Genomic DNA, 27,125 nt, shown 5'->3' with positions numbered 1-27,125 from the left:
ATAATTGTCCCCTAATCTACAAACTGTTCCCTTTTCATTTTTACCATGCGTATGCTTTCCGTATTTCTTCTGTCGGAAAACATTTCAATTTAGCCCTATCCATATAGGCCAATTCCCACCAGTGTAAGGGGTTAACCCCACTACTATTTTTATCATGGTAACCATTATATTTCTAGTGGCGGTTTGAGAAAAGCTATACGAGAGCCTGAAATGTAGCAAAACAGCCAAGGGTGGAATATCATCCGCCTTGCTGTTGGGCTCATTTTCATTTCCATTCAAGACGCTAACCAAAGTGGATTAGGACGGCCTGTTTTCTGCATGCAATCTCCTCTTAAACCCCCAAAAGATTGTTTCAGCACATATTCATGAATAAAGAGCGACTTTAAGGAGATTTGGCATCTGGGCTCTTATTGACCTGGCTATATGGTTTTCGCTGGGCTATCTCCCAGCCCAGGGGAAGGATTTAGTCTGCCTAGGAAAATCTCCTATTTCTCCTCACATAAAACTCCAATAAAAGCCACCTGGTGACCTCTGTGTGTCTGCGCTGAGGAGATGAAACTGTAGTGACCTATAGCCATTCACAGGGGCCAGGAGTTAAACGCTGTGGATCTGTCTCCCAGGCTAGAGCTCTCACTGGCAGGGTCGCTGGCACCAGAGGTCACATGGTTTCATAAGACCCACACGGAACCAGGGATGTGTGAGGGCGTTGTATAGGAGTATGTCTAAGTGTGATAGGGTATAGGTTTGTGTGTGCCGTTTTGTGTCCGTGTTTATGTTAAACACACAATAATATAGGAATAATAATATTATATATAATAGGTGTACAGTTGTGCTAGAATGTAGAGGAATAGGTGTGTTTTATGTACGAGTGTGTCTACAAAGCATTACCATAGACCCTTGGACCCTTACATGTATTTGAAGTCCTTTCCATCAAATGTCCATGCCAGTCCTCTGCTGTGTCTGTGTTCACACACAGGTCGGTGCCTGCAGCCATGCTGGTTGAAGTGGTGAGTGTGGTAGTGGGTGGCTCAGATGGCTGACTCCTGTGTCTGTGTTGAAGTGTTTTTGTTGAGCAGGTCATGTGGAGGTCTCCATTCACCATGGTGACAGATGTAGGGAGGCATGCACATCGCTATAAGTGGGGATTCTTGTTATGCATTGATCAAATTAGACCTTGGCCGTGCGTGAGAATGTTCATTTAAATGTCAACCCTCATATCGACAGACCGAATGAAATATGGAGAATTTGGCGGAATTGTTGGGATGTCAGATGCTGTTTTTCTGTCTTTGATGATGGCAGCAGCCAATAGGAAGCTGATTCTAGGGTCGGCTTCATCATGTCAAGTCAATATTCCAAACAGGAAATAGACAATATTCTGATATGGGAATAGGATGCTAAGAATGAAATGGTTCAGTGGTGAACCTGCCCTCATAGTGTACATACCATCTAGAAACATCACGTGACTCCACAACGCCACAGCGATACACCATTCCACTATAACTAATATAGCTAACCCATTGAATAATTCAGCAAATTGACTCGATGTACTCTTTAGCTATTGGAGAGAAAGAATCAAGCATCAGTTCTCATTGGCTCAGTGTTATGATATGAATTACATTACTGCTGCTGGGGTTTGACGTGTTGAATCATTGGAAGCTGTGTGTGAGCGAATAACAAAGGGGTTTCTGCCATAGTGGTGTTTGAGAGTCAGTTAGTGAGGCACCTGGCGCTTCCCAAACTCCTATTGTCTCCCGCCGAATAGAAAACAATTAGCCCAAAGGTTGTTTTACATGGCAGTACATGATACACTTCAGTTATTCCATTGTGTCTATTTCTATTCTGAATGGCGCTATCTGAATGGCGCTGGGGATTGGAATTGTCTTTCCTAAGGCACAGCGCCGTCAACCTGTCACAGCCATCCTTCCTGCGAAAGCCCTGGAATAGACGGCGAGGCAGCCGGGTCATTGACGTCAAATGAACGCTGCCTGCCTTTCTGCATGTGTCTAATGATCAGAGAGACCCGGGTTACAGGAAACAATAGCTTTACATGTCCCGTGTCATTATGTCTCTGCTGAGAATAGGAGCCTGGTGTTGACTGTGGTGTTAGTATAGGTTTGAGTATTATGACTCTATACTGGCTTTCATTTCATCACACATCATCACCTTTTCCCTGGGACCTCATTTGTTACCATGAGTCCAACTATACCTGAACCATGACAAATGTAAAGAATACGCACGCACGCACGCACGCACGCACGCACGCACGCACACCCACACACACACACACACACACACACACACACACACACACACACACACACACACACACACACACACACACACACACAGAGAGAGTGAGTCAGCAGTGAGCCAGTAGTTTCCTGTGGGCCTGGAGGGGAAGCCATGTTCTAAGGCCAAGGCAACGTCTCCCTGATGGAGAATAGTCCTCTGTCACTCAGCATGATCAACGCTACCAGCAGCAGTAAGTCTGTGGGTATACATATGTCTGTATTAGAATAGAACAGAACCATGTGTAATCCATAAGGACATGCTGTTATTTTATACTGACACACCAGTACTTCAATACTAGTAATAGAAGTGTCTATGAGGTTCTATGTGTTCTGTCTCTGTGTGTATAGCAGGCTGTAATACATGTTGGTGTGTGTGGATGAGTGGATAGTATCCCAGTTTCCCAGTCCTCTGTGCTAGTGTATGTTACTGGCTGGTTGGTCCCTGGGTTGACTGGGTTTGTGTCAGGGGCAGTATGGTGCTGGAGAGGCTGGGTGTGGGCAGGCTGGCAGGCGGGTCCAGTCCCTGGCTCCTCTCTCTTACTAGAGCTGGGAGGCTGTGGGCCTTGGCTCAGACTGCCGGAAGTAGCAGCAGGAGAGACACATGGCAGTATGTTTCCCTAGCTCAGTGATCGTGCATGTATGTGTGTCTATTGTAGGCTACATACATCATGTACCTGTTTGTTTCATTCGGCCTATACATGAATGTGTTGTGCTTGATGTGTTTCTAATGCACATACTGTATGTGTGTGTGTAAACGGGTGTGGTCGGTGGCTCTGTGTTCCTCCGTATTCCTCCTCTCTGCGTGTGTGGAGGGCTGCGGCGCTGCGCCGGGTTTTGCCTGAGGCCAAGGAATGTCCTTTCGGCCCAGCAGTGTCCCCTCACACCTCCCTCCCACAGCCCGGCGGGGCAGCAGGCACCTCCACACAACACTGGCCAGCAGACCGGATGCCTTGGCCAGCCTGGGCCCGGTTAGACAGGTCAGTGCCACCTGGTCAAGGTCAGAAAGACAGAGGAACAACATGGCTGCTAGCCGCTAGCCAAGGACAGAGCCCTACACATAGAAGGAATAAGGCAGTCATTATTTTCTGTTATACTGTTATAGATCACATAAGAGAGTTGTGTAATATTTGCTGTGCTATGCAGTTCTGTTCCTTCTATCTCTATGGTCAGGATAGAAGATGTTCTGGAAGCACATTATGAGATTCCTAGCCAAGGTCATAAAGCTAGGGCAAGCTGTCTGTTCATTATGTGTTTCCATCACCTTAACATAGAGAGCCTTTTCACTGTATGAGAGGCTCTGACAACACGGACAAAGTTATTCAGCGGCTTTTCATGCAATGCTGCACACAAAGTAGGCAGAACAGCACTGAATCGGAGCAGAGCGGAATTTGTAAAAGTGGGAAATATCCCCTGGATCACTGGCGGTCTGAAACAGCAACACAATCAGATCTTTCCTCAGCAGCCTGTGTTTCTCACAGCATCACAGCAGACACCATGGCTTTGCCCGTCTCTGTCTCCTGGAATTCAAACTAATACATGTCGGCCCACAAGTGCCTGTCTCATGCTGGATACAAGCTACGAGAGATTTGCTTCACTCCAGTGCCTCGGAAACAGGTTTCCCCTCATCGCCATTGTCTGTTTGACTTTTAAAGACTGTACTCCTGAGGAATACTGGCCTGGATGGCGCGGCTGGGCTTTAGTGTATAGAGTGAACTACAGCTAGCAGGGTCTTCTACAGTCTATCCTAGGATGAGAGGAGTGAGTGGAGTGATCAGTCTAGTGAGGAGAGAGACGTTCAGCTATTCTAATACCAATAGAGTTTCATCTGAGACGGGCATGAACTACTTACATGTAATGCAATTCCCTGGATGTTCCGAGGCCTCAATACTTCCTTCCTCAAGTCTATTCTCTCTCTCTCTCTCTCTCTCTCTCTCTCTCTCTCTCTCTCTCTCTCTCTCTCTCTCTCTCTCTCTCTCTCTCTCTCTCTCTCTCTCTCTCTCTCTCTCTCTCTCTCTGCCCCTCTTGTTTTATAATTGTCGTTAAACTGGACCTCCATGCTCCCCCGACATAATTTTTTTATAGTCCTTGAAGTTATTAAACATGTATAATTACTTTTAGTCAGTTCTGCCGAGGGGGAGATGGAGAGGGAGTGGAGGAGGGAGGGTGGGGGAGAGACAAAGAGAAGCTGAGATTGTGCACACTGCGCATGTCTGTATGTTCTTGTGTAAGGGAAGGTATGTGCATTTGTGTTGTCGTCTTATTTAGGATGAAGGTGTACCCATGTGCTTAGGAGAAAATAATTGTTGTATGTGTGCTATGGACTGCTCATATTTCTTTTATTGGCTGTGTGGCCTGGCTCTCCGCGGGCCCAGCGGTGTGTGTGTGTGTGTGTACAGAAGCAGGTGCGGGCTGTGTGTGATAGAGGGTATAAAGCATCAGCTGCCCAGGAGTGAGCAGCATGCTGAGAGTGATGTGAACAGCTGCAGAATGACCACCGGGACCACTATTGTTTCCAATGGTGTTCATCTCCCCCATGTATTATTCACTGGTCCCCTCTCTCTCTCTCTCTCTCTCTCTCTCTCTCTCTCTCTCTCTCTCTCTCTCTCTCTCTCTCTGTCTCTCTCTCTGTCTCTCTCTCTCTGTCTCTCTCTCTCTCTCTCTCTCTCTCTCTCTCTCTCTCTCTCTCTCTCTCTCTCTCTCTGTCTCTCTCTCGTCTCTCTCTCTCTCTGTCTCTGTCTCTGTCTCTGTCTCTGCTCTCTCTCTCTCTCTCTCTCTCTCTCTGTCTCTCTCTCTCTCTCTGTCTCTCTCTCTGTCTCTCTCTCTCTCTCTCTGTCTCTCTCTCTCTCTGTCTCTGTCTCTGTCTCTGTCTCTGTCTCTGTCTCTGTCTCTCTCTCTCTCTCTCTCTCTCTCTCTCTCTCTCTCTCTCTCTCTCTCTCTCTCTCTCTCTCTCTCTCTCTCTCCATCTGATTTAATATCTTCTAAAGCTGAGCCTTTTTCCTACTGACTAGAGGAGAAGTGTTAAGGTCACGCTCCAGTAGGGAGCTCTTATCCCGTTGTGTTGCTTGACAATTGATTTAGTTCATTTTAGTGAAGGACGCAGGAAACATTGTGTGTTAGTGTACCATTTTGGACACTGCTCCTCGCTGGGCTTGTGTCAATGCCTGCATGATGCTTATGTGCAGCGAGGGTCGCATTATAGATCCCAATGTGACATGTTTGCCTTTGACTGCTTCTGGAGAGGGACAGAGTGGGGCGGTTCTGGAGCTCTGGCTGGAGGCTGAGCAGGACTGCAGCTTGGGCTGCCTGGGCTGGGGTTGGTTGAGGACAGGAGGATCTGTGTGAGATCACAACATTCCTGTCAGTGCAGAGACATCTTGTGGGCAAAGCCTTGGTTGCAGTTTTGGGTCTGAATATCATAGAAAACAGACCAAGCTGCATACTTGTAGTACGCCATGTTCCAGCTGAGTATATCTACAAAGTGAAGCATTGTTGGCGTTATGCTACCTGGGTATATGACTGGTTTCCTCATGAAGAGTCACAATATATTGATTTAATAAAATATATGTGCATGTACTAAATGTTTAAACACGTGGGTCTATGTTGGAATGTATAATTAGTTAATAAACCATTTAAAATATGTCAACTAGGCCTAAAATATACTACGGGAATTAGAACAAATGTAGTACACATGTTGTCACATATCATTTCTATCACTATCTTACTACAATAGTAGGACAAATTGAAGGTTCAGCACATGATTGATCCAGGCTAAACAATGCAGGTAAACAAGAGTTCCTTTCCCCAGGCTTCCTCTGTGTTGCTAGATTACCAGTCTCTCCAGTCTACGTTTCCAGCAGTCACACTCTATCCCCCTCATCACATGATTCAAAAACATCTTTCAAAAGCAGTACGATTCATTAATGCAGCCGATGACTAAATTACATTGGCTAATCTCAATCTTACAGTTTTCATGGCCACAGGAAGACGACAATGCTTCTTCCAGGAGGTGCAGCATTGTTTTAAATGAGGTTTATGGCTGGATGTTCATTCTCGCTCACGCCATTCTATTCCATTAGGGCACACTGTCCAGCAGATGGCAGCAGAGGCTTGGCGATGTGTCTACCGTGATCAATCTGAAAAAGAAGAACACCCATGCACTGTGTCTGTGAGAATAAGGGATATAGATACTGTTTTTTATATTATATTATTAGCCTCAAATCTACATAGAAAGATGATGTTGAATGTAATTGTGTTATTTCAACTGAACTTAATAAAATGAGCTATTTTGCTCTTAGGAATGTAGTAGTGTTGACTGTGTGTAGCCTATACATGTGTATCTAAGAAAATAATCTATGTGCTTTTTGTATTCCAACTTCGCTCATTTCTCTTCCTCATAACATATAATATAGATATTTTTTTTACATCAACACAACGCACGTTGCTCCTACAGGTGTATCCAGTGTTTCAGTAGAACTGGACTAATCTATTGTATTTTAATTCCCATGTTAGATTACTCTTCCACATGTATGGGCAGCCTGGTCTCATTGACCTGATGTAACATAGTAAATGTAAATCCGGTATACTCAAATGAGTATGATATGTTACGTTTGGTATGGTTACATAAGACAGATGGTTACTTAAGGGAAATAATTAAGTAACCCTTACCTTAACCCTTTTAGCTAACCCTTCCCCTAACCCTTTAACCTAACTCCTAACCTTAACCCTAACTCCGAACCCTAACCCCAAAATGTAACATTATACATTTTGCAAATTTGTAACATATAATATGAATTGTAATTCAGAACATATCATACGAAATGAGTGATCGAGATCCACGAAACGTAACATATCATACTAAATGTGTGCCTCGGATTTACGTACAGAATTATACAGGAGTGCATGTGTGTGAGTTTGTCCCTTTGCAACTTGGTTAGCAGCACCCTTAGTTCTGCTTGGATGGAGGTATGAAGATTGGTTGGGTTTTGGGGGGGGGGGGGCACAGGTGGGGGTGCGAAGAGTGGGGTGAGGGGCGGGTGTTTACCCGTGGGTCCATCAAAACCGGCGTAAACGTTTCCACCCCATAAAAAAAAAAAAAAAAAACCAAAAGGAGATTAACAGTAAACAATGCAGTGAGTGACTTCCCCAACCAACGCCTGCATCAGCAACACGTCCTTAGCTTTCCACTGAATAAACACCCACCTAATTGTTTCAGGAGGAAATAGGCAGAATCCCTCTTTCCCTGTTTATTTAAAAAGCCTCTTAATCTTAAGAAGAGCACACGTGGCTTTGAGATACAGACTGACAAATGAATTACCGGCTAATTCTCACTTCTCTCTCCACTTGTTTGAAACAGGACAATGTTCTGGTTCTGTCATACTCCTCGTCCTTACATTCATTTAGTTCCCTCTTTTGGCTGATAGATAAAACATGTATTTATTCATTTATTTGGCTCTCAAGTTTTTCCCAGCTACCCCAGAACATCTGCTCTTCAACACACAGAGTACCGTTCAAACAAGGAAGTATGATTTGAATGCAAATCACTCATTCAATCACATTGAGATTATTATCAATGTTACACATTTAAAAACAATATTATTAATAAGGTGTTAAGTGAAAACACTTATTTTTTAATTGTTTTATTTGTCAGGGATCATGTACAACATGCCATTACACCAGATTTAGCTAGATAGCTCATTTTAATCTGTAGTCCCTGGGTTGAATTAGTGTTGAATTAAACTTTACACTTAGTGTTGAAAGAAACTATAATAATTCACACCAGGAAGAGGTCAGCATTGATTCAAGCTACTTAGTAGGTAGCTAGTATTAGTCATGCCATTGTAGATATTCCTCTGTCTTTCCTTAAAATATCTAAATGTCACTTCTGATCCTGAGAGGCGTTCAACACTAGTGAAGCTCATCAATTCTCAGTAGTGAAGTTTTAGAAGTAGGACTATGAGTACTTTTTACCCCAAAGGATCAGGATGATGCCTTCTTTCTCTGGACTCTCCTGTTGTTGCAGTGGTGCAGTAAACCCAACACAGTGGGCGAGCCTCGAGGAGCAGGGCTAGCCTAGCGGAGAGGTAGGCTTTGGGCTGGCCAGCTCTGTGGGCCTGGCGTGGGGCTCTGTCTGATGATGGCGGTGGTGGGGTCGCCAGGGAGCCCCGGCACAAATGAAAGGTTAAGTAACGGAGGCAGGCAAGCTTGTCATCACATTAGTCTGGACTCCCTGTAATTGTGAGGATGCTGCTGTCAGCCCCCGTCACCGTGCAGAGCAGAGCCAGCGCTCTGGATAAAGTGCTCTTCCGACTGGAGATAATTGAAAATCCAAAAAGACTTGGGCTAATTTGATTACGCCGGGCAATAGCTGAATTGTTCCCATTTTAAAGGGATTTGATTATGACATGCAGTAAATTGTTGCCGAAACTGCAGGAGCTATCACTTCTGATGAGGGGATAATGCTGGAGGGGAAGAGTGGTGTGCGTGTGTGTGTGTGTGTGTGTGTGTGTGTGTGTGTGTGTGTGTGTGTGTGTGTGTGTGTGTGTGTGTGTGTGTGTGTGTGTGTGTGTGTGTGTGTGTGTGTACTTTGTGTGTCAGTCTACAAGTTTATAACTTACTACTGACTCCCTATACTTGACCTAATGATGTACAGTGACTTCATGTGGAGGTGGGATGATAGACAGTCATTCTCTAGTCACTTAAAAAATGTTAGGTTGTGTACAGTATCAACACATTATGTGGAAGTGTTCACAGCTATGTATTTCTCCCAAGGACAACACAAAGGACCCAGTCATCACTGTTGGACTTTGACTCTGACCATTGTCTGAAATATCAGCTGTGTCCTTTAGAAGCCTGCCGTAAAGCCCAGACACCAGACGTGTGTAATGTGTTCCCTCATGCAGCCCTCAGTAGAGGCCTCACACTCTACCTATCCCACAGCCTTTGGGCTGTACATTTGTATGAGGGATTAAGAATCCCTGGTCATTCAAGACATTGACATTTGAGTGAGCATTAGTGAAATTACAACTGCAGACGGATGATTTACAGCCTCACTCTGTCTCTTTGTGAGGAGCACGCAATGCTGTGCAGCCACAGGCTGTGGCCAGGAGGGAGCAGTCTTGTGCCTGTCTATCTGTGTGTGTGTGTGTGTCTGTGTGTGTGTGTGTGTGTATCCGACTGCACGCATATGTGCGTGACTGTGTATACATGTGCCCGACTGCGTGTGTGTGTGTGCACGCGCATGTGTGTGTGGTTTGGATGTGTTCGAGAGGGCATGTGTGTGAGTTTGTCCCTGCTGCTGCTCTTGGTGAGCAGCACCCTTAGTTCTGCTTGGATGGAGGTATGAAGATTCACAGTGGAGAAAAGCATTCTTTGTAAGGCAGGCTTTACCCAGTGAAGTGTCCCCATTTGAGACAGGGCACCCAGCTTATCCCCCAAAGCACCTTTGACTGGGCCGGCTCTGCTTCGCTCCACTCCCAGCCTGCCCTGGCACAACCAGTGGGCATTCACACTGACCCTGGCACAGATGAGTCATACACACACTCACACACACACTCTCTCTATTTAAACGACTGTGTTAGGTCTTCCTCTCAGTGTAGGACCTTGTCTGTTTCTGTTCAGCGTTGTTGAATACATAGCATACGAACTGTTGCATAGATGTTTGGAGCGTGTCTGTGAAGTCTGCCGTAGTGGCAAGAAAATACGACTGAATTTACGTTTATTTATTTAAGTCCTTCAGGGTAACTTTCCTCTTTCATTTTGGTTCTGAGAAACAGCAAGCGGGTGCCATTGTGGTGGGAGAGATTAAGTTAGCATTGATCGCTTTATTGGTGTGGTTGGGTTGTCTTTCGTCTGAGGACATTTGATGTAAGCACAAACATTTGTCTTGTCTTTCTTCTTGTCTCTATCTCATCCAGAGATCATTCCTTTTTTACGTGCACAGTATAAGGTGCAGAGGAACTGCAGAAATGAGCAGAAGTCTTGTGTTGATCTGGCTGTGCTCCGGATGTTGTCGGGACATAAGTCAGCTATTATCACTCTCATTGGAGCTGTTGCAAGCAATGTTCCAATTTTAATCAACACCTAATTACGTATAATAATGCACATGTTCCAAATTGGCAATTACTATGTAGTCTGGCCCAACCGGTATGGATTCAACGTGTTTATTGGCAACAGCTCTGCTGCGTACTTTAGGATCTACCATCGATTCTGAAAGTCAATCACCAGGCACACATTACAGTTACTTTTTATGAGAGCTCTGCAACATTATGCAACTCTTCTTTTTCAGTTTGATGCCCCTTTCTTTGTTTATTGTGCTGAGCTGGTGCTATCCCCCTTGGACCTCATTGTGGATATGTTTGAGTGCGTCAATACTATAGTCTTTTGGCATCAGCCATCAATAGTCTGCCCATTAAAATGTGGAATTGCTTAACGCAACACAGCACGATGCATTTCGCAGCATGGGGACGGGTATTTGCAAATAGATCAATGGCCTTTTACTGCTTTCTGAAACCATTGTCTGCCAGCAATTGGAAATCTTTTGGAGAGTATAGGGATGGCAGAAAGAGAGACGCGGGGAGAGTCGAAGTGCCCCGACGCACAGACAAATTAATTACCCATATGAAGGTCTGCGAGATTTGTTTTTTGGGCCATTATCAAGTGACATTGCAAATGGTTGTTTGGCCCTCTCTAGGTAATGTAGCCTAAACAATGTCTGGCCCCGGCCATCATATGGATCATTAGCAGCTCGCCATGGGACTCTGGTCCTCTGGAGCTGCCCGGTGGGGGCTCCTGGGGGCGCTGCATGGGCTGCCCGTGCCAAGGGAGTAGAGGGAGGTAGGGGACGGAGGGGTGCCAGCCCACAGAGAGGGGAGAGAAGGGGGAACGCCTGTCACTCATTAGGGGTGGCCGCTCCACTGTGGAATCTTCTGAACAGGAACAGTCTCCAACCACCACAGTCCCAACAGCAGCAGCTCCAGCACTAGTCAGCCATCAGAGCAATAGGAGAGTGTGCTGTACATTCAGTACATTCAAAATATACTGTTAATACAAGTATGAAGTGCAATTTGTAACTTAATGTGGACTATTGGAACTGTGTATGGACATGGAGACACTGTGGTGGTGAGATGTCCCTATCAGAATGGACATGGAGACACTGTGGTGGTGAGGTGAGGTGTCCCTATCAGAATGGACATGGAGACACTGTGGTGGTGAGGTGAGGTGTCCCTATCAGAATGGTCATGGAGACACTGTGGTGGCGAGGTGAGGTGTCCCTATCAGAATGGACATAGAGACACTGTGGTGGCGAGGTGAGGTGTCCCTATCAGAATGGACATGGAGACACTGTGGTGGCGAGGTGAGGTGTCCCTATCAGAATGGACATGGAGACACTGTGGTGGTGAGGTGAGGTGTCCCTATCAGAATGGACATAGAGACACTGTGGTGGTGAGGTGAGGTGTCCCTATCAGAATGGACATAGAGACACTGTGGTAAGGTGAGGTGTCCCTATCAGAGATGGACATGGAGACACTGTGGTGGTGAGTTGTCCCTATCAGAATGGACATGGAGACACTGTGGTGGTGAGGTGTCCCTATCAGAATGGACATGGAGACACGGTGGTGGTGAGGTGTCCCTATCAGAATGGGACATGGAGACACTGTGGTGGTGAGGTGTCCCTATCAGAATGGACATGGAGACACTGTGGTGGTGAGGTGTCCCTATCAGAATGGATATGGAGACACTGTGGTAGGGTGAGGTGTCCCTATCAGAATGGACATGGAGACACTGTGGTGGTGAGTTGTCCCTATCAGAATGGACATGGAGACACTGTGGTGCGAGGTGAGGTGTCCCTATCAGAATGGACATAGAGACACTGTGGTGGCGAGGTGAGGTGTCCCTATCAGAATGGACATGGAGACACTGTGGTGGCGAGGTGAGGTGTCCCTATCAGAATGGACATAGAGACACTGTGGTGGCGAGGTGAGGTGTCCCTATCAGAATGGACATGGAGACACTGTGGTGGTGAGGTGAGGTGTCCCTATCAGAATGGACATAGAGACACTGTGGTGGTGAGGTGAGGTGTCCCTATCAGAATGGACATAGAGACACTGTGGTGGTGAGGTGAGGTGTCCCTATCAGAATGGACATAGAGACACTGTGGTTGCGTGGTGAGGTGTCCCTATCAGAATGTCACCATGGATCTTTCTAGACCTGCTGCTGCTCTTGACACTGACCAAGCTAGTAATATGCCTTTGTCTGAATTCAATGTTTTACCTATATTGGTTCCACTATTATAGAAGATAATGGAATGGGACAGTTTTATGTTCTTTCTTTATGAGGTTCATAGCAAAATATGAGAAAAGAAAGAAAACATTTAACTTAAACCGTTTGTCCAATTTACTTGTCAACAAACAGACAAACCATTTTATTTCCCTGCATGTTTTGAATGTACTGTGCATAGCACAAACAAAAATGCATTTTTCCACCAAAATGAAAAACCCCAAACAACAAATTGGCAAGGTGCTGATAGGTTTATTGTACAGAGACCCTGCATAATGCCCTGTGTCAAAAAAGCAAAGTGAAATTTCCGGTTAAATATGCAAAATCCCGCCTGTCTATTGAATGATAATGGCCCAGCACCTTGTCGCAGGGTTGCTGACTCCGTTGGCTGGCCATCAAAGGCCTGTTGACTAACTTTGAAAAGACCTTGTGTTTCCTGACTCTGGGCTTTCCAAGATTGGACAAATGCAGCAAAAGAGGGGCGAGCGAGGGAGCGAGGGAGCGGAGCACCAGTCATGGCAACCCAGAGACGCCGGAGGGGCAGTCGCCTTTGAAGTGATAAAGACCCTTCTCTTTCTGCTAGACAGCTATCCCCTGAATATGGACTGACTGGCAGGACGCTGTCATGGGTTCATGTTTATAAAATGGCTGTGCTGTTTGTGTACAGCACACCCAGGGGGTCACGTTGCTACTGGAGTTAAATTCTTGAATGTTTTCCTAGAAGGTTCTGAGTATCCGTCCATGCTATAGCAGCACAGCAGCTGTATGCTAGATGTTCCTCTGTGCACCACTGCTGCACTTACTGTAGTATCATTTAGCATAATCCTTAGTCTCACTGGGCCAGACCATTACATAAAACAAATATATACAGTTGAAGTCAGAAGTTTACATAACCTTAGGTTGGAGTCATTAAAACTCATTTTTCAACCACTCCACAAATTTCTTGTTCACAAACTATAGTTTTGGCAAGTCGGTTAGGACATCCACTTTGTGCATGACACAAGTAATGTTTCCAAAAATTGTTCACAGACAGATTATTTCACTTATAATTCACTGTATCACAATTCTAGTGGGTCAGAGGTTTACATACACTAAGTTGACTGTGCCTTTAAACAGCTTGGAAAATTCCAGAAAATGATGTCATGGCTTTACAAGTTTCTGATAGGCTAATTGACATCATTTGAGTCAATAGGAGGTGTACCTGTGAATGTATTTCCAGGCCTACTTTCAAACTCAGTGCCTCCTTGCTTGACATCATGGGAAAATCAAAAGAAATCAGCCAAGACCTCAGAAAACCTCAGAGCTGATGAAACAAAAATAGAACTGTTTGGTCATAATGACCATCGTTATGTTTGGAGGAAAAGGTGGAGGCTTGCAAGCCGAAGAACACCATCCCAACCGTGAAGAACGGGGGTGGCAGCATCATGTTGTGGGGGTGCTTTGCTGCAGGAGGGAGTAGTGCACTTCACAAAATAGATGGCATCATGAGAACAACAATTATGTGGATATATTGAAGCAACATCTCAAGACATCAGTCAGGAAGTTAAAGCTTGGTCGCAAATGTGTCTTCCAAATGGAAAATGACCCCAAGCATACTTCCAAAGTTGTGACAAAATGGCTTAAGGGCAACAAAGTCAAGGTATTGGAGTGGCCATCACAAAGCCCTGACCTCAACCCTATACAGCATTTGTGGGCAGAACTGAAAAAGCATGTGAGAGCAAGGAGGCCTACAAACCTGACTCTGTCAGAAGGAATGGGCCAAAATTCACCCAACTTATTGTGGGAAGCTTGTGGAAGGCCACCCAAAACATTTGACCCAAGTTAAACAATTTAAAGGCAATGCCACCAAATGCTAATTGAGTGTATGTAAACTTCTGTCCCACTGGGAATGCGATTTTAATTATAATGTTTATTTAACCAGGTAGGCAAGTTGAGAACAAGTTCTCATTTTCGAACGGCGACCTGGCCAAGATAAAGCAAAGCAGTGTGACACAGACATCAAGACAGAGTTTACCATGGAGAACAATAAACAAACAAGCCAATAACACAAACAAGTCAATGATACAGTAGAAAAAATGAGTCTATATATAGTGTGGCAAAGGGTGTAGGCAATAAATAGGCCTTACGACAAATAATTAGCAATTGAAGTATAATAACACGGAGTGATAAATGAAGCATGTAGTGAAAAAGGCAAAAAGGCAGAAAAGTAAATCAAATAAAAACAGTAAGGGGATGAGGTATGGGTTAGATAGGGTGAATGTAAAGAGAGCAGCTCAGCGATGTTAGCTGATCAGATAGCTTTGTAAAAGTGATGAAAGAAATAAAAGCTGAAATAAATCATACTGTCTACTGTTATTCTGACATTTCACATTCTTAACCTCTCTAGGGGAGGTGGGACGAAATCGTCCCACACTATTCAACAGCCAGTGACAAATCAGAGCGCCAAATTTAAAACCACAAAATGTCATAAATCAAAGTTCTCAAACATAGGACTATTTTACACCATTTTATAGATACACTTCCCCTGAATCGAACCACGTTGTCCGATTTCCAAAAGGCTTTACAGCGAAAACAAAACATTAGATTATGTTAGAAGAGTACATAGACCCAAAAAACCACACAACCATTTCCAAGCAACTAGCATGCATCACAAATACCCAAAACACAGCTAAATGCAGCACTAACCTTTGATGATCTTCATCAGATGACACTCCTAGGACATTATGTTATACAATACATGCATGTTTTGTTCAATCAAGTTCATATTTATATAAAAAAAACAGCTTTTTACATTAGCATGTGATGTTCAGAACTAGCATACCCACCGAACACTTCCGGTGAATTTACTAAATTACTCACAATAAACGTTGACAAAATACATAACAATTATTTTAAGAATTATAGATACAGAACTCCTTTATGTAATCGCTATGTCCGATTTTAAAATAGCTTTTCGGCGAAAGCATATTTTGCAATATTCTGAGTACATAGCTCGGCCATCACGGCTAGCTAATTTGACACCCACCAAGTTTGGGACAACCTAAACTCAGAATTACTATTAGAAAAATTGGATTACCTTTGCTGTTCTTCGTCAGAATGCACTCCCAGGACTTCTATTTCAACAACAAATGTTGTTTTGGTTCCAAATAATCCATAGTTATATCCAAATACCGCCGTTTTGTTCGTGCGTTCAGGTCACTATCCGAAGGGTAACGCGCGAGCGCATTTCATGACAAAAAAATTCAAAATATTCCATTACCGTACTTAGAAGCATGTCAAACGCTGTTTAAAATCAATTTTTATGCTACTTTTCTCGTAAAATAGCGATAATATTCCAACCAGGCAACGTTGTATTCATTCAAAGACTGAAATAAATAAATGGAGAAGTCTCATGAACACGCATCTCCAGTCTCACTGTCCCCAGGCTGACCACTTACAAACTCTGCTGCTGAACTTTGCCCAAAGACAGCAGACACCCCATTCCACTTTCTGGCGGCTTTAGAGAGCCAATGGAAGCCTTAGAAAGTGTCACGTTACAGCACAGATGCTGTAATGTTGATAGAGATGCAACAGAAGGACAACAAATTGTCAGACAGGGCACTTCCTGCATGGAATCTTCTCAGGTTTTGGCCTGCCGTATGAGTTCTGTTATACTCACAGACACCATTCAAACAGTTTTAGAAACTTTAGAGTGTTTTCTATCCAAATCTACTAATTATATGCATATTCTAGTTTCTGGGCAGGAGTAGTAACCAGATTAAATCGGGTACGTTTTTTATCCGGCCGTGAAAATACTGCCCCTATACCACAACAGGGTTAAAGGAGTACTACATGTGTCCAAACTTTAGTCCGGTACTGTATGTCACATACATCAGATTGGTTCAGTGAAATGTGTTATTTTACAGGGTAAGCCATAGCTGTACGTTACCCCTGGAGCAATTAGGGTTAAGTGCCTTGCTCAAGGGTACATCAACAGATTTTTCACTTTGTCAGCTCGGGTATTCAAACCGATGACTTTTCGGTTATTAGCCCAACACTCTAACCACTAGGGTACCTGCTGCCCTAATCCTGATTTGGTAGAGCATGTTTCAACAAAGACACAGTCAGTCTGCATCCTGTATAATGCGTCATACAGCTGTTATGTCAAATGTATTAGAAGCATAATGAATGGTCTGTGTAGCTGCACTCGGCATGAAAAATGTGTGGCGCTCTCTGTAATCAATGCCGGAGCAATGTGAATTCATCAGGCCATTATTCTATTACGCAAATCATCTGGAGAAGCCGAGACAAACTACCAGCTCTACTCATGGCATTGATCATGTGTAGGTATTCTATTAAACCTAATAATACACTTTCTTTTGGCTAAATCACCCCTGCACATTCCAATACCAAATGACTTCTGTTCATTCTATTAAAGTGAAACTACTCTCAATTATGTATCATAGTCCTATTTTCTGATCCTAATGAAGATGAAACACTTTCATTATCCCACTTAATTATTCATATTTAACAAAGGTGCTGTGCCATCGCACTCCTTTTCGAGATATCTTCTTCTTCTTCTTCTTCCAGTCCCTCCTCTCTGTAGCATGGCAAGCAATTGAACATCATCCGTTTGAGTCCATCCTTTGATGAAGAATGTGTTTTATGTTGACAAAGTTTTATTTGGGCTCCTCAAAGAATCCACCTGATCCTTAGTGAGGAGTCATTTTGAATGGGTTTATTTGGTATGAATGTCTCATGGCTGGTTGGAGTGCTGTGTGCCAAGGACAGTTAATTGAAGGTGAGTTGATAATGACCCAGCTGTCTCTGTGTTGTGGCCTCTCTCTCTCTGTCTACCATGTGTTCTCTGATAAGTAAATCACCTGTTTGGCCTGGCAGCGATGGACTTGTCACTTTCATGTCACAGCCTATGCTGTGTGTGTGTGTGTGTGTGTGTGTGTGTGTGTGTGTGTGTGTGTGTGTGTGTGTGTGTGTGTGTGTGTGTGTGTGTGTGTGTGTGTGTGTGTGTGTGTGTGTGTGTGTGTGTGTGTGTGAACCCTTGGATGCTGGCTTGGATGCTCAGAACGGCCATGTCAGCAGCCCTCTGCCCTGACTGCCTAACATCAAACCCAGTGTCCAGAAATGCCCGCTACCTAAGTGCTGCTACATTCCTCTCCACCTCCCCTCTCTTCTTCTGCTTCTTTGACTCCACCCTTCTCTCTCTTTCTCTCTCTCTGTCTCCTTCCCTCCATCTCTCTCTCTCTCTATCTCTCCCACCCTCCGTTGTGTTGTGATTCATTAACATGTCTGAAGTGGACATGGCGGCGTGGACTGGAGGAGCGTCATCTGAATCAATGCCCCTCGCCTCCCAATCTGCCCTTTATCATGTTAATATGATTTCCATTGATGAAACACTTTTTCAAAATGGCATCCCTCTATGGTTTTACATATTGGCTTTTTAATTCAAGGCCCTCAGTGCTGCATCTTTCTTGTTGAGAGAGAGAGAGACAGAGAGAGACAGAGACAGAGAGAGACAGAGAGAGACAGAGAGAGAGAGAGAGAAACAGAGAGAGAGACAGAGAGAGAGAGAGCGAGCAGAGTGAAAATGAGACGGATGTTGCTTCACTGAGGAATTGACTGCGGGGCAGTCTTTCTGTGCGTGAGTCTGTGCGTGTGTGTGTGCTTGTGTGAGGGCGTGCGCGCATGTGTATGATGCATGAGGGACAGTGTTTTTCCTGCTCTGTCGCTGATGAAGTGTGTTATGTCGTTAGGCCCAGCTCAGAGCAGAGCAGAAGTCCATCTGAACAACAGAATGGCAGAATGTCTGCCTCTGTAGGGCCAGTGAAGCAGCCCTACTAGTGCTAGTTAAACTGTTCTCATGGAGAGATGTTGTGTGCCTTGGCTGGCCTGTCACTCTCTCTTTCACAGCTAGCTAATGTCCTCACCGCCAGAACACTTTCAACTCCACTAGCCAGTGTTGCTACAAGTGTTAACAGTTTGTCTCAACAGTGAAGTTGCAGGAACAGTGTACCACAGTAATGCGTTTTAGCACTTAGATTTACAGACTTCTAAGCATTCTTACGGAGACGTATATGTGCTTGGCTTACTGGAGTTAATTTAACTCCAGGGGCCCTGTTGAAGAAAGCGGCAAAGAAGCATATTTCAACTATTATCCCCAAACATTGTTTTATGGATCAAATGAATCCAAAAAAGAATTGGTATAGTGCAAGACATCTTTTATTTTGGCCTAGCTGGAAACCACCAGTACTAGACAGAGTTTTACGTCTCACCACATCAGAAATGATCAATGTCTATGTCCGTTAGGAAAAATAACTACATCGTTATTCTGATCGGATTATGACTCCTATGAGCTCAGAAACCATATGCAGTATTTAGAGGGTTATGAAAATCCTTACCTTCTTCCTTCAGGCGATTACCAGTTTCCATAACAACCCTTAATGAACACTCAGCCAATCACCTGATGCCAACCAGATTAGCTGCTATCGATTCATGTGCATCATCTCAGTCATCCTACAGCCATAACCACCTTGAAGTACATTCTAGGCTGTCATTACGGAGTTGACACCAGTTACTGTATATATATATTGTCTTAGCTCTTGGTATTGACTCAGAGCTTGGAGGGACTCTCCATCATACATCTCTAGTATCTCAACAGAGAGCTGGGTAGATCTGTGTTGAGCTCACTGATTAAGCAATGGCTCTTCCCTCTGTTGCAAACGACAAGCTGCCAGGGACTTTGGTTTTAAATTGTGCAATTAGTGATCTGGCATGCTTTGCTTGGCTTCAGCAAGACTCAAATCCCAGGCCAGCTCCTCACTGATGCACAGTCGACAACAAATACTCCAGGAGCATTTTTCCGACAAATTTATCAGAGCCCGGGCTTTCAACTCGCTTTCCGGCTACACTAACCTCGCTCAAATGCTTAGTTATTTACCATTTTACAGTTGGGTAAACAGTAGTGATTGAGGTTATGGTATCGGGTGCAGTGGCTGCAATGATATTTCACATTCAGAACAGCAAAACTCCAGCTACAAGGTGAAAGTAATCATTATGATGTTGGTACATCAAGCCTAGTCTGTGAATATCATGCCAGATAGAGACAGCCAGTAGCAAGAAATCAAACTAGACCGAGATGAAATACAGGGTGTTACCGATTACATATGCAGAACATTCTATACATAATGTGGTCCAAAAAGGAGTATAAAATGAATGGAGTATGCCACATAGGTTGTGGGTCTACATACCGGATCAGTTCCCCCTTGATCATGTTCCTCCTCATGTTCCTCCTCCAAAATTATTACGTAAAATAGTTGTGAAGGTCGGCATTATATATATATATAACTTAACCTTAGATAACATTAAGAGAGTCTTAGATAATAGATTTAATATTTAATTTCCCCTTTTGAAGTCATTGCCGGGAACATTAGAAGTTCAACAAGAATTTGGGAGAACTTGTTGTCACACAAAGATTCTTTTGACATGTATTTTTAATCACTAACTTGTTTGAGTAGAATCTTGGCAGCCTTCTAAACTGCTTTCATTTCAGCAGTGGTTTGATTCATGACTAAAGCCAAGCATCAGAAGCCTAGAGTCTGACCAGTTGGGATTTCATGTGCCTTGCCGATAGATAAAAAAACTTGCAAAGTTGCAAAAGAAAATACTCTGAGTTACAAGTACCATTTCCCCATGCATCCACAGCTTCACACTACAGCTGGGTGCTAAACATCCTGTTTCACGTCGACAAAAGTGTTATGGGGAATGGCATCACGCTACATGTGTAAGTAGATTTTTCATTGTTACCACTGTAGTGGTAACATTCGTATGCCTATATTTGCGTTAACCATTGCAAATGAGATGCATTTCTCTGCTTTTCATCAGGGACAAAACAACAGTATTTTTCTCTAACTCATTTGAGAGGAGCTGATATATTCTCTTCTACATGTATACTATGCTATAGCCTGCAAACCAATGGCATTCAAACAAATGGTATTCAAACCAATGGCATTCAAACCAATGGCATTCAAACCAATGGCGTTCAAACCAATGGCATTCAAACCAATGGCGTTCAAACCAATGGCGTTCAAACCAATGGCGTTCAAACCAATGACGTTCAAACCAATGGCGTTCAAACCAATGGCGTTCAAACCAATGGCGTTCAAACCAATGGCATTCAAACCAATGGCATTCAAACCAATGGCATTCAAACCAATGGCGTTCAAACCAATGGCGTTCAAACCAATGACATTCAAACCAATGACGTTCAAACCAATGGCATTCAAACCGATGGCATTCAAACCAATGGCATTCAAACCAATGGTATTAAATCTTTTTCACAATAATTTCTCGCGACCCCACCCCAAATCTAATGACACAACCATAAAATCGAATTTATCGTTCTCAAAAAACGTTGGATATTTTTCCATTGCAGTTCCCCAGCGACCCCGACTTTGAATACCACTGCTGTAAAGGGATCTAGAGAGCTAGACGTACAGAACAGGTACCACAAACATTAAATGAGAGAACTCTGACTGCCATGACTGCCATGCAGCCTAGACACAAAGATATCAACACAGGATTTTAAATGGCTTCTGATATTAAAAAAAATGTACAATATGAGATTTTGTTAGATAAACGTGTATAAAAATGGAGTCATCCAACACCACAACCAAAGTTTTGACAATGTCCTTGTATATTCTTCACACGTCCAGTATCAGACACTTTTCCCTTGTCCTCAGCTATGTGTAGTCCAATCTATGATGCAATGTCCAGAGTGGGGCTCCTGGGGTTTTGGGCTGTAGTAATGCAGTGAGGAGGGAGCCCAGTGTGTTTGGACCGCTCGGCCCTGCTCTGTTCCCCTGCTCTACTCCCAAAGCAAACATAGCAATTACAGCCGCTGTCAGTCAGTGTCAGACACAGCATCTGTGATCAATTGTGACCGCTGGACCCTGGATATTAGACGTGTATGTATCATAGAACATGCAGGGGAGGTAAATCCTCCCCCAGCTACGTAGCTCTTCCAGGCCTGCCGTTCACTCTCCTCCCCACCTCTCTCCTCCCCTCCTCTCTCCTCCCCTCCTCTCTCCTCCTACTGTATCCAAAGGGGATCCATTTTGTGGGCTGCTTTTTCCCAAGCAACATTGGCGAGTTAGGTCTATGCCACTCAAAGCACAACCTCGTCTCCATCACCAAATAAACAAAACTAATGTTTTACTTCCACAGTTCCTTTAAAATATCTACCTAGTCTCATTCATGGTGCAAAACCTCTTTAGCAAAAAGCACCACGACTCTAGTCACCCAGTAACACAGCAATATCTTTGCATCTCTGGCGTATCTTTATACCAATCTCCCTCGGTGGTAGCGACTCTCTCATCCCCCCACTGTATAGAATGAGATACACAACATCCATACATTCACACACAGTCTGGAGGGAGAGAGAGAAGAGAGGCTGTGTGTCTGTCTCAATCCCCAGCCTGGAGTATACAGTGTAAGTTAACAGCCATACACACTGACCTCAGAGCTGTTGTTTAATCATCAGGGCATTTTAATGGCTTGTCAGAGTAATGAAATATGGTTGGAGGCTACCTGGTGCAAACATTACTATAAATCCCTCTCACACAAGCTGACGCGGGGCTTAATGGTTATAAATCATCACTTTAGGGAGAGAAAAATGACAGCTATTAAAATAATGAATGGGATGATTAATTTTTCACATTAAAGATTAAAAGCTATGAGAGGTATCATTAGATATTTGAGCTGCCGTAAACGTTTGAAAGTGAGAGCTTATTTTCCGCAGTTTATGACGCCCTCCGTTTCTTCATTGTCATCCAAGTTTCTGCCCAAGTTGGCTGTCTGGGCTGCACTGACAGAGGCATTCCTTCCTCCTAATTTGTGCTGTTGTAAAAATGCTCAGAGGAGAAGCCTTGAAGAACAGTCATGGCTGCAGGCAGTACAGGGCCTCCACAGCCACTCTGCAGGGGCTCCCCAAGGCTCTCACAGGCATCTTCAAAAACTCCCAAATTATTTCACCCCTCTAAAGCTGTCAAGGCCGACTTAATAGGAACCAGAGGAAGTGATGGGGGCTAGTTTGGGGTTTGATTAAATCATGTTATCATGTTGGAATGCTATGAGCTGTTAGCTATATAATATTAGTGGGTAACTGTATTAGCAACTGATTATTCAGCCCTGTGCATACATGACATACTTAGGGAGAACGCATATGCACACACATGCTCAGTGGGCTTACATAAATCCCCATGTATAGACAACCAATGACAGGCTCTCTCTATCTCGCCGATGGCTCCCAAGAGGAGGTGCTTTATAGCACAACAATTCCTAATTCAGCTTTCACTTCTATGGGACCTGCCATGTTGTTCACACATACGGTATATCACCCAAATTGCAAGGCAAAAGATTAGAGGGAGAAGCATAATTAGAGCATTAATAACCATGCATGTTAGGGAACATAAGTAATTGAGTTTTTCATGATGAATGGGAACCCAAACAAGGCAGGAGAGAGTGAAAGGCCCCATTAGATATTCCAGGCATGGTTCAGTCTCAGTAGAGGCGTGAATATCACACTTTTCCCACTGTTGCCCAATTATTTTTGTGTTCCCAGGCAATGATAGAATTGCTTGTCCAACTGCAGCCTTCAAAGGGATAATCTAATCGTCTCATTGAAGCAACGGCTCCATTTGTTGGCACCGAAAGAAGCATTGGTTAGTAAAGTGATCCGCTCAGAACAAAGCCAGGTATTTGTTTAGCTAACTAACTTATTTACAAAGCAGTGGGACATTTAAAGAACTCCTCTGGCATTCTGTGTGCATAGTTCCTTTTTCATTTTGGATTCTCTCACTCTTCCTCTCTTCCCTGTTTTTTATTTCATCCCCTGTCACTGGAGACAGTTGTGATGGGTGCCCACACCTCCTTCATGTGTTTCCAGCTCTTCTCTCTGCTTCGTCTGCTAATGATCCAGGGAGACCAAATACAGGGCCGCGCTGGAACAAAATGGCCGCCATAGCTGCCCGCTTATATCTCAGCCATCCCTCCCCAAATCAATTCTGACATTTAATTCTGCCCTTATAGAAGGTAATGGTGCATTCAGGGGTTGTTACCGATAATGTTGAAATGGTATTGCTTGGTTTCACTGAACAGACGAACTCTAACCTCTGCTGCTGAATGGTCTTTGCTTTTCCCTCCCCAGGTTGCCTCGCCTGCTATCTTGTGTTTTTTTATGAATATCGGGCATAAATGTTGATATTTACCAAATTAAATATCTTTGTTGGTCCATCCGGGGAAACATCCCACTGGGCACACACTGGTTGAATCAACGATGTTTCCACTTAATTTTAATGAATTTACGTCGAACCAATGTGGAATTAACATTGAATTGTGCCCAGTGGGATATGTCTCGTCTTGACAGAAAACCAGCCATAGTTGTTCTTACCAGCCCCTCTTTATTTCTAGCAGCAGAACTCTTTAAGTCAGTTAGTCAATATGTTGTTTCTAATATATTATTTACTGGCTTTGACTTGTTGTATATCAGAATGTCATGAACAACTGGTTCAGTTTTTGCAGTCATAATCATGTTGAGAGGAATCACAGAGGCAGATGTCGAGGAGTCATTTTACAGTGTTTATCCTCCAAGTTTATGTAAAATTCCTCCATTCCCTGGTTTATTTATCCCCATTTGTACAGTCTCAACAATTAGTCAATTCCCAATCAACAACAGAGAAGAAATTGCTTTTAATTACTTTTGATAAATGACAAATTGTGTTGGCATGGCTCCCTGCAAATGCTTAATTGGGAGGAGGGTGGGGTGAGAAGGTGGGCTCAGCGAGATGGGATTTCTGGGGGGGATGAAATCAATGCAGTTTTCTCTGTGGTTCACCGGCTGGACTGCTGGGCCCCAGCCAACCTGAGGCCTGCTCAGATACACAGCTCAGCAGAAACATTCACAGTAGGAGAGCACTCACACACTTAAACAACACACACACACACACGCAAGCAGGCAGGCAGGCAGGCAGGCATTTGACTCGTTGAAAATGTCTGAGAAATGTAAATGTCTGCAACTGCCTGCCTTGGTCCTCCTGTCTAAAGTGAGGATGTGTTGCCTTGTGTCTACAGGGTTCATTAGTATCAACAGTGAGTGAATCACCCAGCTTTGGCCCGTCCGGCGTTACCTGTACATGGAGACCCCCAGCTGGGCAGGTACGTCCCTCTGCCTCTCTCTCTCCAACACACACACACACTTTCTCTCTCTCTACCTGTCTCTCTATTACATACACACACACACACACACACACACACACACACACACACACACACACACACACACACACACACACACACACACACACACACACACACACACACACACACACACACACACACACACACAGTCACACACTAACGACACACAAACAGACACATACACAAACATATTTCTTAACACACAAACACAAACCTTAACACACACACACCTACACACTAACCCTCAAACAAACCCTACCTCCTAACCCTAAACCTAATTCTAACCCTAGCACTAATTCTAACCTTAAGCCTAAACCCCTTAGAAATAGCATTTGACCTTGTGGGGACTAACAAAATGTCCAAAGTTGGTCAAATCAAATCAAAGGTATGTGAAAAAAAGGTATGTGTGTGTGTGTGTGTGTGTAGGTAAGTAAAGAAATAAAACTACAGTAAAAGACATTTGAAAATAAGAGTAGCAAGGCTATATACAGACACCGGTTAGTCAGGCTTATTGAGGTACATGTAGGTATGGTTAAAGTGACTATGCATATAAGATAAACAGAGTAGCAGCAGTGTAAAAGAGGGGTTGGGTTGGGGGGCACACAATGCAAATAGTTCGGGTAACTATTTGGTTACCTGTTCAGGAGTCTTATGGCTTGGGGTAAAAACTGTTGAGAAGCCTTTTTGTCCTTGACTTGGCACTCCGGTACCGCTTGCCATGCGGTAGTAGAGAGAACAGTCTATGACTGGGGTGGCTGGGGTCTTTGACAATTTTTAGGGCATTCCTCTGACACCGCCTGGTGTAGAGGTCCTCGATGGCAGGCAGCTTTGCCCCAGTGATGTACTGGGCCGTACGCACTACCGTCTGTAGTGCCTTGCGGTCGGAGGCTGAGGAATTGCCGTACCAGGCAGTGATGCAACCGGTCAGGATGCTCTCGATGTTGCAGCTGTAGAACCTTTTGAGGATCTCAGGACCCATGCCAAATATTTTTAGTTTCCTGAGGGGGAATAGGCTTTGTCGTGCCCTCTTCACGACTTTCTTGGTGTGTTTGGACCATTCTAGCTTGTTGTTGATGTGGACACCAAGGAACTTGAAGCTCTCAACCTGCTCCACTACAGCCCCGTCGATGAGAATGGGGAGTGCTTGGTGCTCCTTTTCCTGTAGTCCACAATCATCTCCTTAGTCTTGGTTACGTTGAGGGATAGGTTGTTATTCTGCCACCACCCGGCCAGGTCTCTGACCTCCTCCATATAGGCTGTCTCGTCGTTGTCGGTGATCAGGCCTACCACTGTTGTGTCGTCTGCAAACTTAATGATGGTGTTGGAGTCGTGCCTGGCCATGCAGTCGTGGGTGAACAGTGAGTACAGGAGGGAACTGAGCACGCACCGCTGGGGGAGCTCCAGTGTTGAGGATCAGCGTGGCAGACGTGTTGCTACCTACCCTCACCACCTGGGGGCAGCCCGTCAGGAAGTCCAGGATCCAGTTGCAGAGGGAGGTGTTTAGTCCCAGGTTCCTTAGCTTAGTGATGAGCTTTGAGGGTACTCTGGGGTTGAACACTGAGCTGTAATCAATTAACAGCATTCTCACATAGGTGTTCCTTTTGTCCAGGTGGGAAAGGGCAGTGTGGAGTGCAATAGAGATTGCATCATCTGTGGATCTGTTTGGGCGGTATGCAAATTGGAGTGGGTCTAGGGTTTCTGGGATAATGGTGTTGATGTGAGCCATTACCAGCCTTTCAAATCACTTCATGGCTATGGACATGAGTGCTACGAGTCTGTAGTCATTTAGGCAGGTTGCCTTTGTGTTCTTGGGCACAGGGACTATGATGGTCTGCTTGAAACATGTTGGTATTACAGACTCAATCAGGGACATGTTGAAAATGTCAGTGAAGACACCTGCCAGTTGGTCAGCACATGCCCGGAGCACACGTCCTGGTAATCCGTCTGGCCCCGCAGCCTTGTGTATGTTGACCTGTTTAAAGGTCTTACTCACGTCGGCTACGGAGAGTGTGATCACACAGTCGTCCCGAACAGCTGATGCTCTCATGCATGCCTCAGTGTTGCTTGCCTCAAAGCGAGCATAGAAGTGATTTAGCTCATCTGGTAGGCACGTGTCACTGGGCAGCTCGCGGCTGTGCTTCCCTTTGTAGTCTGTAATAGTTTGCAAGCCCTGCCACATAAGACGAGCGTCGGAGCCGGTGTAGTATGATTCAATCTTAGCCCTGTATTGACGCTTTGCCTGTTTGATGGTTCGTCGCAAGGCATAACGGGATTTCTCGTAAGCTTCCGGTTTAGAGTCCCGCACCTTGA

The 27,125-nt window shown here is 44.5% G+C and overlaps 1 long non-coding RNA gene across 1 annotated transcript in view; it reads left to right on the top strand.

Annotated features, from left to right (window-relative positions):
- The window catches only part of LOC123741697 (uncharacterized), a 183,887-nt gene extending 159,094 nt beyond the window's left edge, over positions 1–24,793 (top strand). The window contains exon 5 of the long non-coding RNA XR_006769219.1: positions 24,690–24,793. This is a non-coding gene — a long non-coding RNA (uncharacterized lncRNA). The remainder of the gene's footprint in view (positions 1–24,689) is intronic.
- The last annotated feature ends 2,332 nt before the right edge of the window (positions 24,794–27,125 follow it).

This window comes from Salmo salar, chromosome ssa03 (assembly GCF_905237065.1).
Source record: "Salmo salar chromosome ssa03, Ssal_v3.1, whole genome shotgun sequence".
NCBI classification, from domain to species: Eukaryota; Metazoa; Chordata; class Actinopteri; order Salmoniformes; family Salmonidae; genus Salmo; species Salmo salar.
The sequence above is the reverse complement of the archived record's forward strand: the minus strand, read 5'-3'. Positions and strand labels throughout refer to the sequence as shown.